Source organism: Camelus ferus, chromosome 6 (assembly GCF_009834535.1).
Source record: "Camelus ferus isolate YT-003-E chromosome 6, BCGSAC_Cfer_1.0, whole genome shotgun sequence".
In the NCBI taxonomy this organism is placed as follows: Eukaryota; Metazoa; Chordata; class Mammalia; order Artiodactyla; family Camelidae; genus Camelus; species Camelus ferus.
In genome coordinates this window covers 5,375,679-5,388,513 of record NC_045701.1, presented here as the reverse complement: position 1 = coordinate 5,388,513, position 12,835 = coordinate 5,375,679, and the positions used below count along the sequence as shown (strand labels likewise).

Here is a 12,835-nt window from a genome sequence, read left to right as displayed (position 1 = left end):
AACAAAAGTAACCACTTAGAATATATACTGCATGATTGCATTAGTAGAAAGTCCAAAACCAAGTGAAAGCTTAGGGATAACAATTAACACATTGTTAACTCTGTGTGTGTGCGTGTGTGTGTGTGTGTGAGAGTGTGTGTGTGTATGTGTGTAGTAAAAGGACAAAGCCATAGATATACACCAAGTTCAGATTAATGCTTACTTCTTAGGAGGAAGAATAGAGAATTAGGGAGGGGTAAGAAGTGGGCGTCCAATGTCTCTTATCTATAACATTTTATTGAAAAAAAAAACTCAAAGCAAATATAAAAACATGTTATCATCAATTCAATATGGGTGACAAGCTTATAGGATTTTTATATTATTATCTGTAATTTCCTCTATATTTGAAGCAGTCCTTTATTTTAGAAGTAAAGCAGACTAGTATACATAATATATAAAGAGCTCCCAAAACTGCTAGTAAGAAAACAAACCACCATGAAAAATGGGCAAAAGATGTGAACAGATACTTCACTAAAGAAGATATATGGATGGTAAATGAGCACATGGAAAGCTCAACATCAGCAGTCAGTAAGAAAATGAAAATCAGAACCACAATGAGACGCCACTAGTAGAGACGATAAAATTTGAAACACCCTATCAAGTGTTGCTAAGGATGTGGAACAACTGGAACGTTCTTACATTGCTGGTGCAAATGTACAATGACACAATTTTTTTAACGTCACTTAGATAGTTTCTTAAAAATTAAACATAGAACCTGTATAAACATATAAACCATATAACCCAGCCATTCCACTCCTTGGCATTCACCCAAGACAAAAGGAAACGTGTGTCCATAGAAAGACTTGTATACAAATAAGCATAGCGGCTTTATTTGTAATAACCCAGAACTGGAGGCAATCTGAATGTCCATCAACAGGTAAGTGGACAAACTCCGATATAGAATATTATGCGGCAGTAAAAAAGGAAATCATTGTAGGCTACAACATATGTTACTTTCAGAACAATTACGTCAAGTGAAAGAGGCCAGACAAAAAGAGGGCATGGTGTATAATTCCACCTATTTTAGGAAATGTAAGTTAATGCATAGCAACAGAAAGCAGCTCCATGAATGCCAGGGGATGAAGAGGTGGGGAGAGGGGGGATGGCCTGGAAGAGATCATGAGGAGACTTCCAGGGGTGATTAGTATGTTCATTATCTTGATTGTGGTGATGGTTTTACGTGTGTATTCCTGTGTCAAATTTTGTCAAATTGCACCCTTTAAACATGTGCATTGTTAAATATCAATTATACCTCAATATAGTTATTTTAAAAAATAAAAAGAACAAAGGGAGAAGCAGTAACTGACTCCCAAGGCAGATGAAGGCACAGCCATAAAACTGCAGAGGATTCTGACAAAACTGAGCACATGTTCCCCAAAACACCAGAGAGTTTCAGGAATTGGATGGCCCAGGGATGTGGGAAGGTACAAAAGAAAGTCATTGGATTAAAGGGTTTGCAAACCACCAGGTCACTTTCCCCATTCCCCAGTTAGACGTTGACCCCCCTCCCCACCCCATTCTGCCCTCTGCTGCTGGGGCCACCAGCTGCTGCCACCACTCTGCTCCTGGAGTACGGGCAGTCAGGCTCATCCCGGCTCACTGTTGGTCCCGGCTCACTATTGGTATATTCATCTTCAGGGAGAGGAAGGGCCCCCCCCCCCGAAAGATACACATGGAATTCACCTGTCATGTGATGCCCCCCACAGGGCGGCCCCCACAGGTCACAACCTGCCCCCAAAACAGTGAGCTTTCTCTTAACTGTCTCTTTAACACAAATAGGGGTTTCCCAAGCTTTTAAGGAAAGCTACCAATATGAAAGAACCAAAAGAGAGAGGAGAGGTGGGGAAGGGAGGAGGAGGAGGGAGGAAGATTAAACCAGAAAAAAAATGGAGACAAGACAGAAAACAAAACCAAACCGCAAACAAACAGTCACTAGTGTGTTTACAGAAGACACTATACTCATAACTCAAGCATAGTTGTCACGCAAAAGAGCAATCACAGATTAAGAAACGAGCCTGCGAATTAAAACTCTGACAGCTGAAGTAAACCTGGAGCTTAGGAAAAGGGGATTTGGAGGAAGAGCATGGAAAGTGAGCAGAGCTGGTCTGAGCTGGCCAGGAGGGAGGAGGAGGATGGACACCAGCAGGCCAGCCAGGAGCTCCAAGCGCTGGGACCCCAAGTTCAGCCCACGCCCCAGCTTTTTGAGGCTCTCATCCTTCGCCGACCTGGGTGGAGGATGAGCGCACAAGGTACCGGCAGGGTCACCATGCTGGGTGTTCCGTTTCTGCCCAGCCACGGGGCAGAGGGATCCTGACCTGCGCTGGGGGCACGGCTGGGGGCACCAAGGGAGTGAGTCCCCCAGGCAGGGGGCTTTTGTAAAATTGACACAAAAGAGCACAATGGGCCAGAAGGGCACCGGCACAGGACAGCCATTTGTCCCACAAAGGAGCACGGACCTTGGACAGCTGGCCGTGCCCTGAAGTGTGGCTGGGGCACTTGGCTGTTGAAAGACGCAGCTCCCACGGAACTCCCTCCGCACAGCATCCCCGCATCCGTCTCCCCGGCTCGCCTCTGCAGTCTCCCCACCTCCAGGGCCCCTCTCCCCACGGCAGAGGCGGCAGCATCCTGCTTCCTTTGAGCTCCCCTCCCGCAGAAGGACACTGGGGGGCAGTGGTTCAACACTGCACACACTCCGTCCTCTGGGAGGCTGGTGCTCAGGCCCCTGCTCACCCCGGGGATGCAGCCTTTACCGGGGGCTCCAGGACGCTCTGTGACAGCTCGGAGTCCAACCCCACAGCGAGACCACGGGTGATGGTGCTGGAGCTCGACTGCTGCGGCCCAGCCCTGCCGGCCTGCAGGGCTCGTCGCTCACAGCCCCCCTCGGGCTCAGCGAGTGCCAAGGGAGAGCAAACGGGGGTGGGGGGGGAAGCGCCGTCTCAAGTAAGCTTAGGGGAACCACCAGCACACACCTCGCTCTCCTTGCCACGCGTCTTCTCAGTCCCCGAACCGCCCTGCCCACTTGCGGGCACATTCCCTCCCTGTGTGTACAGTTTCTACGTGATAAAACCACTCAGGCTCAAGCGGATCAAAAGAGGGGCATGAGACGGCCTGGAACTGCCAGCCTGGGCGTGTCCCCCACCAGTCCTCGCTGGAGTTTGGGCTTCTCTCCCCTGCTCGTCTGCGTTTCCCTCATGACAGCGTTTTCACTGATGGAAACAAAACCCCACGGCAGGATTGTGACAACCTCAGGACCGGAACATTGATAAACAGACAACATGTGGACAAATGGCCAGTCTAAGGAAGGCAGTCGGGTGATAAACGAGCAGGAGTTCAAAGGAAGCCGAGTGATGTAAGATCCATGAGGGTGACTCACGCGCGCGGCATTTGAGACGGACGCTCACAAACAAGGGGGCGGCCGCGGCGTCAGCAGGAGCAGCTACAAAGTCCAGCAGCCCAGCCCCGGGTGGGGGCTCTGAGAAACCCCAGCAGAGGGGGGACTGCCACCGGGCTGAGACCCACGGGCTTGCTTGCAAACAAAATGAGCCCGCGGCTGCTCTGCCCCTCTGGGAGCTGCCCTGCATTTCTCAGTGGCAGCGACCCCACGTGAAGGCAGTCCATCCCCGATCACTGCGCACCCCCACGCGCTTCCAAGCTGCGGCCCCACCTCAGAGGGGCAAAGCCAGTTTTGTGAAAGAGAAACTGGGGTCCGACCAAACTTGCCATAGGTTTCTTCATTGCTCTGATGAAGCCATCTTCAGATCCACACCCACATGACAGCCCAGAAGCAAAGAATGCATGAGTGTGTGTCGTACGTGTGAGAGTGTATGAGGGCGTACGTGTGTGTGTGCATGCACAAAGACACACACCCACAGGCTCCAGAGGGCCACAAACAGTCCTCTGTACTGAGGAATTTCAGGCCGGTTGGGCGATTCACTTAGGGGAACTGCTGAGAGCACGTGCAGGAAGGGAACACGTGCCCATGCGTGCTGTCCCAGGCTCACCACTGCTGTCCCCGGCTGGGGAAGGTCACTGCTTTCAGGTTTCGCTGAGAAGGGGACACTGAAGCGTGGGTGTAGCACAGTGGTAGAGCACTCACTTAGCAGGCACAAGGTCCTGGGTTCAATTCTCAGTACCTCCATTAGGGAAAAAAATTCTTAAAAGGAGATGCTGAAAAACGAATCCACATACACGGGTGTGATCAGACAGATGTTGGAGGAAACACGGCAGCCAGAGAGCCGTCCCAGTTCAGGAAGAGGAAACCTTTGCAGGAGTCAGGGAAGTTTTTTATTTCCTCCGCAGTCTTCCCTCTGCGAGCCTGTGCTCTCCCTGGTCGGGGGGTGGGGGTCCTCCTTCCATCCTGGGCACCCAGGCTCCCTGCGGTGACGGTGGGTGTCAGCGCACCAGTGTCTCTGGCTGCCCTGCGCTTCTGCTGCATTAACTGTATTTCTTTGGGTGGATGATGACCAACTCACAGGCCACCTGCAGGGACACAGAGAACCCGAGAGTTAGGCACCGTCAGGACAAGGAAAGGCTACAGTCCTCCCAGCACGGGGCGGCCCTGCACCTGCGGGCTGGACCGGCCCCACGCGGGGCAGCCATTGCTCACACGCACGTGAGCACATGAGCACAAACACACCCCCACGCCACCAGACACTCACATGCACACAAACACTGTGCTCACATACACACTCACGCACACCCACCCCAACATCACACACACACACACACACACACACACACACACACACACACAGGTTCACGGGCTCACCCTCACACAGTCACACACTCACCCCTTCTCACACACACGGACACGTGCCCACCTACTTTCACACAAACACACACGCACACTCACACACGCCCTGGTTTCAGGTGAGACCTCCCCAGCCCCACACCAGCCCATGCTACAGACCCACGACCCCAAGTCCCCTACTTGCTGGACTATAAGGTGACCTGTCCCGCCGCCCCCGCCCCGCGGTGCCCCACGGGCTGGCTGGAGGCCCTGCAGGAAGGGACCAGGCTGCGGCACTGCCCAGAGTCACACTTCCCACTTCTCAGTCTTCTCACCACGGCTTCCCTCCCATCGTGCTGAGAGCCACAGAGTCTTTTCTTGGCCTCTTATTTCCCTCAGGACCAATGGAACTTCAGAACAAGTTGTGTGCAGCCCATGTGGTCCCACTTGGGAACCACCAGTCACTCCTTTGATCAGAACTGATGGAGGCAGGATTTCTCCAGCCTAGAATACAGGGGCTTCCTGAACCCCCCACCTCATCCATGCTGAGCTGGATCAAAGCTGTCCCACCCTTGTGAAAAGCTCTCGTCTGAGCGGCACGTCACCATGAGATGCAGCAAGGAACGTTTCCACACCGTCTCTCTGAACGCCAGGCCAGCCAGGGTTTGGGCTTCTGTGAACGCATAATCACCTAAAATCAAATTGTTTATCTTTATGATCAAAATACTATCTTTGCAAGGCTGGTTGGGATAATAAGAGGTCGTTTTTGCCAACGTCCTTTCTCACCAAAAAGCCATCTCATATTTGCAAACGTCTCAACATTGGGCATCCACATCCTCGTACGTAGACGGAGCCAGCATCAAGCTGCCTTAATCGCACTGTACGTTCTGTTTCTTCATCCAGGAGAGAGTTCCAAGCCCCCACCCTCTGCACGCTGGTGGGCTCAGGTCCATCTGCTGATGACCGTCTACACTCGCTCTCCTGGTGCCCAGCCAGCCTCTGGGCTGAGACAGCTGCCCTCAGGTGCCTCTAGACTGCCCCTCTCCCCCAGACCTCAGAACCCCGTACCCAGTGATCTGCTCAGAATGTCCGGAATGTGGAACGCGCCCTCACACAGGCCATGTCGAAGATCAGACTCACAATTTCCACCCTCCTCTTGGCAAGGGCTGGTTCAGCAGCAGGAAACCGTCTCCACACAACACAGGCTTAAGCAAGAGGAAATTTGATTTTTTTTTTTTTTTGCCAGGTCAGGTGATTTATTTGCATTTCTTTAATTTAAGGTTGTACAGAAAAGGTACAAACGTGGTCTCCCATATGGCCTTCCCCCAACTTTCCCTACCGTCAGCATCTTATAGGACCACGGGGCAGTTATCAAAACCAAGAAAACAGTTTTGGTAAAATGCTGTTAACTCGTTAACCAAACTCCAGACTGTATCCAAATTTCTGTCGCATCCCCATCGGTGCCCTTTTTCCTGCCATGACCCCAGGTTGTGCGTTGCTGTCAGCTCCCTGGTCTCCTCCAGTGGGGACAGCTCCCGAGTCTCCCCCATCCCTTGTGGAGCGTCCTGGGCAGGTGTTTTGTGGATCTGCTCCATTGTGTCTATTGGACTCTTTCCCAGATTGCATTATGCTGGGGCAGGGGTGGCTCCGTCTTGCTGACTTTCCTTGTGCCTCGGTCTCCAGTGCAGCTTGGCGTAGCCTCATCACTGATGGGCTTTGTCACTGTCTCTCGTCTCGCCGTAATCCCAGCCCTGTGTCGTGGCCAAGCCTGGATTCGGGGAGGGTCAGCCCCCTGCCGAGGGGCGGGGATGGTGGAGGCTGTCTCTGGAGACAGCGTCTCCCGCTCTGCTTTCCATCACTTTCGGGGGTACCACAGCTCTCCTCAGGGCTCTCTTTCTGGTTCAGAAATGCTGCTCTACCTAAAAATGACAACCCAGCAGAGGCAGGGCTCAAGCCCCAGTTCGCCCCGAGGCCCTCCTCGGCAGGCACAGGACGCCGGGACCCCCAGGACTGCAGCTCAAGGAATGCTCTGGGCACCAGGGGAGGGCCCAGGAGGGAACAGAGCAGGAAGACTGCGACAAGAATCTTCCCAGGTTCCTACAAGAATGTTCTGTTGTGCGCTCTTCTCCATGAAGTCGCACAGCTGTAGGAACAATAAAAGGGGAAGTAAAATCTGGACGCCAGTTTGCTGCCTGCAAAAGAGATCCCGCATGGGAAAGAGGCGAGCGTGACCGCACCATCCCCGTGGCCAGCTTCCACATGGGGTGTGTGCAGAGGGACGACATGGCCGCCTCGAAAATGCCCATGGGCACTTACCAGAGCTCCCCCACCCCAGGAAGATGCAAGGAGCTGCTGACATCACATGACACGGGACATCATTCTCCCGACTTCCTCACTCCTCCCCCAGCATCCTCACAGCACCTGCCCAGCATCCTCCCCTCCTTCCTGCCCTTCTCACATGCAGTCACTGCTTTCCCTGCTCCCTTCCTGCTGCCTTCTTTCTTCCCTCCAGGAGTTCCCAAAGTCAGTCACCTTTGTTCCTTCTATTCTGCCATTCTCCAGTTACGCTGCACCAGCCCCATACAAGACCGTCCCCCTCGCCCCCTCCGTCTCTCCCCTCCTTCCCCACTCTCTCTCCATCCCAACTCCCTTTCCCCCTCCCCCTCCATCTCCCGATTGCTTCCCCTCCTCTCTCCCCCATCCCTCTCTCAGTTGCAGACTCTTCCCCCTGGATCCTTGAGCTGGCATCTCTGAAGGACAAGAGCATCGTCCCAGTGGAGGCACCTGGCTGACACCATCTTTGCCAGGTGGTCCAAGTCCACACAACCAGTCACACTACAGGACAGACAGACACCACATGTCTGATGAAATGGGGCATGTAGGGAACATTCCTTCCAGCCGGGCCTCACCTGGATCTGATGTTGCGGACATGTCAGACAGGCCCGAACTCCCACCTCCTACAGAACAACCGCCCTGTAATGTTTCGAACCCTCAGGATCACTAAAGACAGAGAAAGACCAAGGAGCTGCTCCTGCTCACGGCTGACCAGAGACGCAGGATTGCAGGCTGAATCTGGAGCAGACGGAAGGCACTATGAAGGAAGGACATCAGAAGACAATTGGAGAAACCTGAACGCAGCTGCACGTTACATAATAGCAGCTCATCAGTGTTAGGTTTCTGTAATTTGAACAATGTGTTGTGGTGACATGGGAGAAGGTCCTTGTTCCTTACGCAAGTTATTGGAAGGCAGAGGCCCCATGCACTGACTCCCATCACCCCACACATCATTGCATGTGGGGCGCAAGGCGCTCAACACCCTTGTTAATAAGCAAACGAGTGAACCACTCTCTCGTTTACCATCACCTCTAGTCCTTAGGACGCCCTGGTGACATAGGTGTCTCCATCCTTATTTTACAAATGTGAAACCAACTCAGGGACAGTGGCAGCCCCCATGCTAGTAGCAACTGCAGCCAGGGTTTGGGCATCTTCCCTGAGCCTGACATCCTCATACCTTCCACTTCACAGCCCTCTGCCATCACTTAAGCCCATCAGCGTTGTGCAACCGATACAATATTCTCCACTCTAACCAGCTTTTCCCAGGAGTGGGGGCAGCTGGCTCAGAGCATCGGCCACTTCAGGTAGCCCACTTCACGCAGGAGACACCTCAGCAGGGACTCTGGGTCCGAGCCTCCTGCTCACAGTGTCTGGGACCAGTGTCATCAGCAGAAGCATCCCGGGGGGAGCAGTCAGGAGTGCAGCCTCCCGGGCCCCATCCCAGACCCGCTGGAGCTGAGTCAGCTCTCTCACATGACCCAGGTGATGGGTGAGCACCTGCAAGGCGAAGAGGACTGAGCTGGAGCAGTGGAGAAGGCCCTCAGTGCCCCAGGGAGGGACGGTGGAGGCTGGAGACGTGGAACGGGTAAAGCCACGGAGGGTGGTGTGAGAGGGCTCGCCCGACCTCAGCCCCCGGGGAGAAGCCTGGAATCCCTCCATCCTCGGGCGCCGGAGGCCTCTCTCCCGGGGTCCCCTCAGCCTCCCTGGTCAGCTCTGCTTCCCACCGAGCTGTGGGCATGGCCTGGCACTCATTAGACGACAGGACGCCTGCGCAAAATGTGACCAGCCACTGGTGAGCCAGGGAGGCAACGCAAAGTCAAAATGAACCCAGATCTGCCACCCACAGACTATGGCACATAAACAGGGGTGCAGAATATTATATAGAACATTCGGGGACGCCTCCTCACTGGGAGGGCTGGAAGGGGAAATTGGAGATTTGTCTAGTTTTGCTTATTTTGATTTTCACCTTATCTGCAGTGAGCTTCTATCGCTGTGCCTTTTTTAAACTTCAGTCTAGGCTCTGTGGAGGGCTTGACATGATTTTTCTCAAAAAATAAAAGATAAATAAATATTTTCTAAAAAATTAATAATGGCAAGAGATATATATATGTGTGTATTATATATGTGTGTGTGTGTGTGTGTATATATATATATATACACACACACACACATACATAAATTGTCTTCATCCCTGAAAATAAGAATAATCTTTGTAGAGGAGTTTTCTGCCTCAAACAAGCAATTTGATAACCCAGTTACAGAAGTCAGTTGTCGCAAGGATGAAGCCTCAGTCTCTGGGCATCCAGAGGTCCCTCGGGGACCAGGATATTCCCAGGTCAGCCCCGAGGACACTCCTGCTGTTCTGTGTGGGGCTTCTGGGTGTCCTGGTGGCTTCTCCCTGCAGACACCTTCCTCTGCTGATTCGTGGTTTCTCTGCTTTCCCATGAACTGCCTGGACCCCTTCAGACCCAGCCAAGACCTCGCCATTCACGCATCCATCATCATCCAACTGCTGCTCTCTGCCCCGGCTCCTACTGTGAACTGTCACGAGATCTGACGAACCCTGCCCTGGGTCCAGATCCTTCCCTAGGTCATGCAAGTGATGGCCAGGGGGCAGGTCCCAGCTGAGAGGAGGCGTCAAGAGGAAGAAGGAGAGCAGACCCCTCTCCCTCTGTTCAGACTCGCCCCGAATTAATTACCCCTCTGACAGGGACATTTAAACCGGGTTTCTGACCTCCGGGGAGCTTCAGTTATAAACTTAATCACAAACCGATGGTTAAAATGCTAGACGGCCACAGATGGTTTCTAGCACTTCACACAGTGTCCAGAACATACTAGAAATAGGTGCTTAACGAAATTTTAGGTCAATGAATGACTCTGAGAAATTAGAGGAATTCCAGGGTGGTTGTTTCAAACAGCCCACACAACTGGCTGGAAACATCTTCATCCCGGTTTTGTTTTTCCTCTTCTACCATTAAGCATCTATTCACACACAGTCACAAATCAAAGCCAGGCATTGGCGCGAAAAGGCGGCCACCTGGATGCATGTGTGGTCCCTCAGCTGGTGCACAACCTTTTTTATTTACTTATTTATTTTTTATTATTATTTGGAGGGTGGAGGGAATGGAATTAGGTTTGTTTAGTTTTTGACGGAGGGACTGAGGATTGAACCCAGGACCTCGTGCATGCTAAGCACGTGCTCTGCCACTGAGCTGTGCGCGCCCCTCCGGGAGCCCAGTCTGAGTATGAAGACCAGAAGCATGGTAGTGTCTGAAGCTCCTGCTCCATAGAATTCAGGTACCTCTTTTAAAAGCTAATATTGTAAAATACCTCAGCTGCCCTCAGGGCAGACAAGAGTAAAACCGGACTTTAAATCAGCTGGTGTCCTCTGGCTGGAAATGAAGTTATGACACGTGTTTATAAAGTGCTACTCTGAGGAAGGCCCTGTCCTGAGCACTTTGCGTGTTTTTAGGCACTTCAGTCCTACAGTTACCCCAGGAGGGTCTCTACGTCCATCATGGGCAGACGAGGAAACCGGCAAGTTGCTTAAGCTCCGCGCCCAGTGTCGCCCGTGGGTGTGCGGGAGGGGCGCGAGCCTGCAGCCCGGCCCAGGTGCTTTGCTTCCGACCTTCGCATCTTTGGCCCAGAGCAAGTCTTTCGCTTCCTACACCATGAAGGTTACACACGAGTGCGGGAGACTTCAGAAGAAACAAACCAAGTTGGTTTCCTTGCGTTTTAAAGTTCAGATCCAATTCATTCAAGGAAGGAAATGATACACTAGTTTCCTTTCTTTTTTTTTTTTTTAACCTACTGCCATACTTAAATTTCACTTCTGAGTCTCTTTAAAAACTTCACAAGATCCCCTCCTGCTCTGTCAGTCATTTTTAACTGTCTAATTAAGTGAAGTGAGTAGACGCGTTGCCAAAAAGCATCAGCAGATTGTCACATGTCAGACCCACGTAGGCAAAAATTGAATGCGTTTCGACACTTAAGTCATTGGAAGACGGGGTGATGGCAGGTTTCTCTCAGTGCCTGAGGTCTGCCCCACAGCAGAAGTCTTGTTGCGTTTTTCTTCCACTTCGGTAGTAAAAGCAAGTGTGTAAGCTGCCTTGCTGGCACTTCCAGTCTGTCACTGTGTCCAAGGCTACCCCAAGGAGTCTCTAATGGAAGAGCCGTCAATCTTCTGTGGGTCCAAGCACTTCTTGTTAGGGGTGCAGAGCTGTCATCACCTCTCCCTCCTCCCAGCGTGTCGGGGCACGTGGCACAGTGGAGAGTGGCTCCGTGCGAATCTAAGCTGGCCCTGCGCTACCCCTTTCTGGCTGTATTTGCATCTCTTCGAGCCTCAGCTTTCCACCTGTAAGCTGAGGACAGTCATAACCACAGCAGCTTCAGACTGTCAAGGGCGTTCGTCTCAGAGCGTTGCTTCTCAGCGCAGCCCTCGCGCGGGCGGCCAGCGGGGCAGTCGGCTGAGAGGGGAGAGGCCCGCTGTGCTCAGCTGTGCAGAGAAGTCAGTCCCAGCGAGAGAACCAAGACCAGCAGGGGGGCTGGATCAGGGGACGGATTCGGGTCCAGTATTAAGAAGGAACTTTCTACAAACTGGAGTAGACTTACAACAGAGAGGTTTTTCACAAGAAAGGATGGGTTACCTCGCCCATGAGGTATTAAGGTCAGGCCCTGATAAGTACTCATTGGGGGATTTGCAGAGAGAACACACAGAGCAGATAAAGGGTTGACCCGAATGAGTGTCTCTGAATGTTTTCTAACGGACCACGATCCCTTCACCTTGAGATACTCTCTGTCATAACATCATGACTACTTCCTTCATAGGATCTTATCAAAACCTTCAGTCATCTTGTTGATTTACCTGTTGACTTCTGTTACTGCCTCTGCCACCTGCCTGTCAACTCATGAAGGCAGGACCCTTCTCCCTGCTGTATCTTCAGCATCAAGGGACATTATTTGACAAATAAATAAATGAGTGAGTGAATTTCTAAGACTCCTTTCAATTCTGAACCAATGAGGCATCAGGCTTACTATGTCTGCTAGGAAGCTTCTTTAAAAAAAAAAAGAAAGAATATGAAAAGGAATACAGGTATGTGTATATGACTGAAACATTATTCTGTACACCAGAACCTGACATAACATTGTAAACGGACTACACTTCAATGAAAAAAATTTCAACAATTTAAAAAAAAGACAAAGATGTTCTTTTGGGACTGGTTGGGCAAGAAAAAGAAATAAAAGAAAAAGAAGAAGTAAAACTATCTTTGTACACAGATGACATGATCTTGTATGTAGAAAATCCTACGTGAGCCACAAAGTAATCTGTTACAGCTAATGAGCAAGTTGCAGTGCACAAAAATTTACTGTTCATCTGTATAAAAGTAATAAATGATCCAAGAGCGAAATTAAGAAAACAACACCATTTAAAATATTATCAAAAAGAATAAAATATTTAGGGGTAAATTGAACAAAAGAAGTGAATGTCTTATATCCTTTCAACCACAAAACATTGTTGAAAGAAATTGAAGAAGACCTAAATAAGTGAAAAACAACCCATGTTCATAGATTGGAAATCTTAATGTTGTTTTGATGGCAACGTTCTCCAAATTGGTCTATAGATTCAATGCAATCCCTATCAAAATTCCAGCTGGCTTTTGTCCCCCTAAAGTGACAGGCTAGTCCTAAAATTCATAAGACAATGCAAGTGGCTCTGAGTAGCCAAAACTACCT

General features: G+C 51.1%; 1 long non-coding RNA gene across 2 annotated transcripts in view; it reads right to left on the bottom strand.

Annotated features, from left to right (window-relative positions):
* Nucleotides 1-258: 258 nt before the first annotated feature.
* LOC116664064 overlaps nt 259-12,835 on the bottom strand; it is a 74,889-nt gene continuing 62,312 nt past the window's right edge. Inside the window, exons 6-7 of one of the 2 annotated variants that reach the window (XR_004320382.1) lie at nt 7,678-7,859; nt 259-4,518 (exon numbers count right to left, since the gene is read on the bottom strand). This is a non-coding gene — a long non-coding RNA (uncharacterized LOC116664064). The remainder of the gene's footprint in view (nt 4,519-7,677; nt 7,860-12,835) is intronic. The other variant, XR_004320381.1, reaches the window with a different exon arrangement.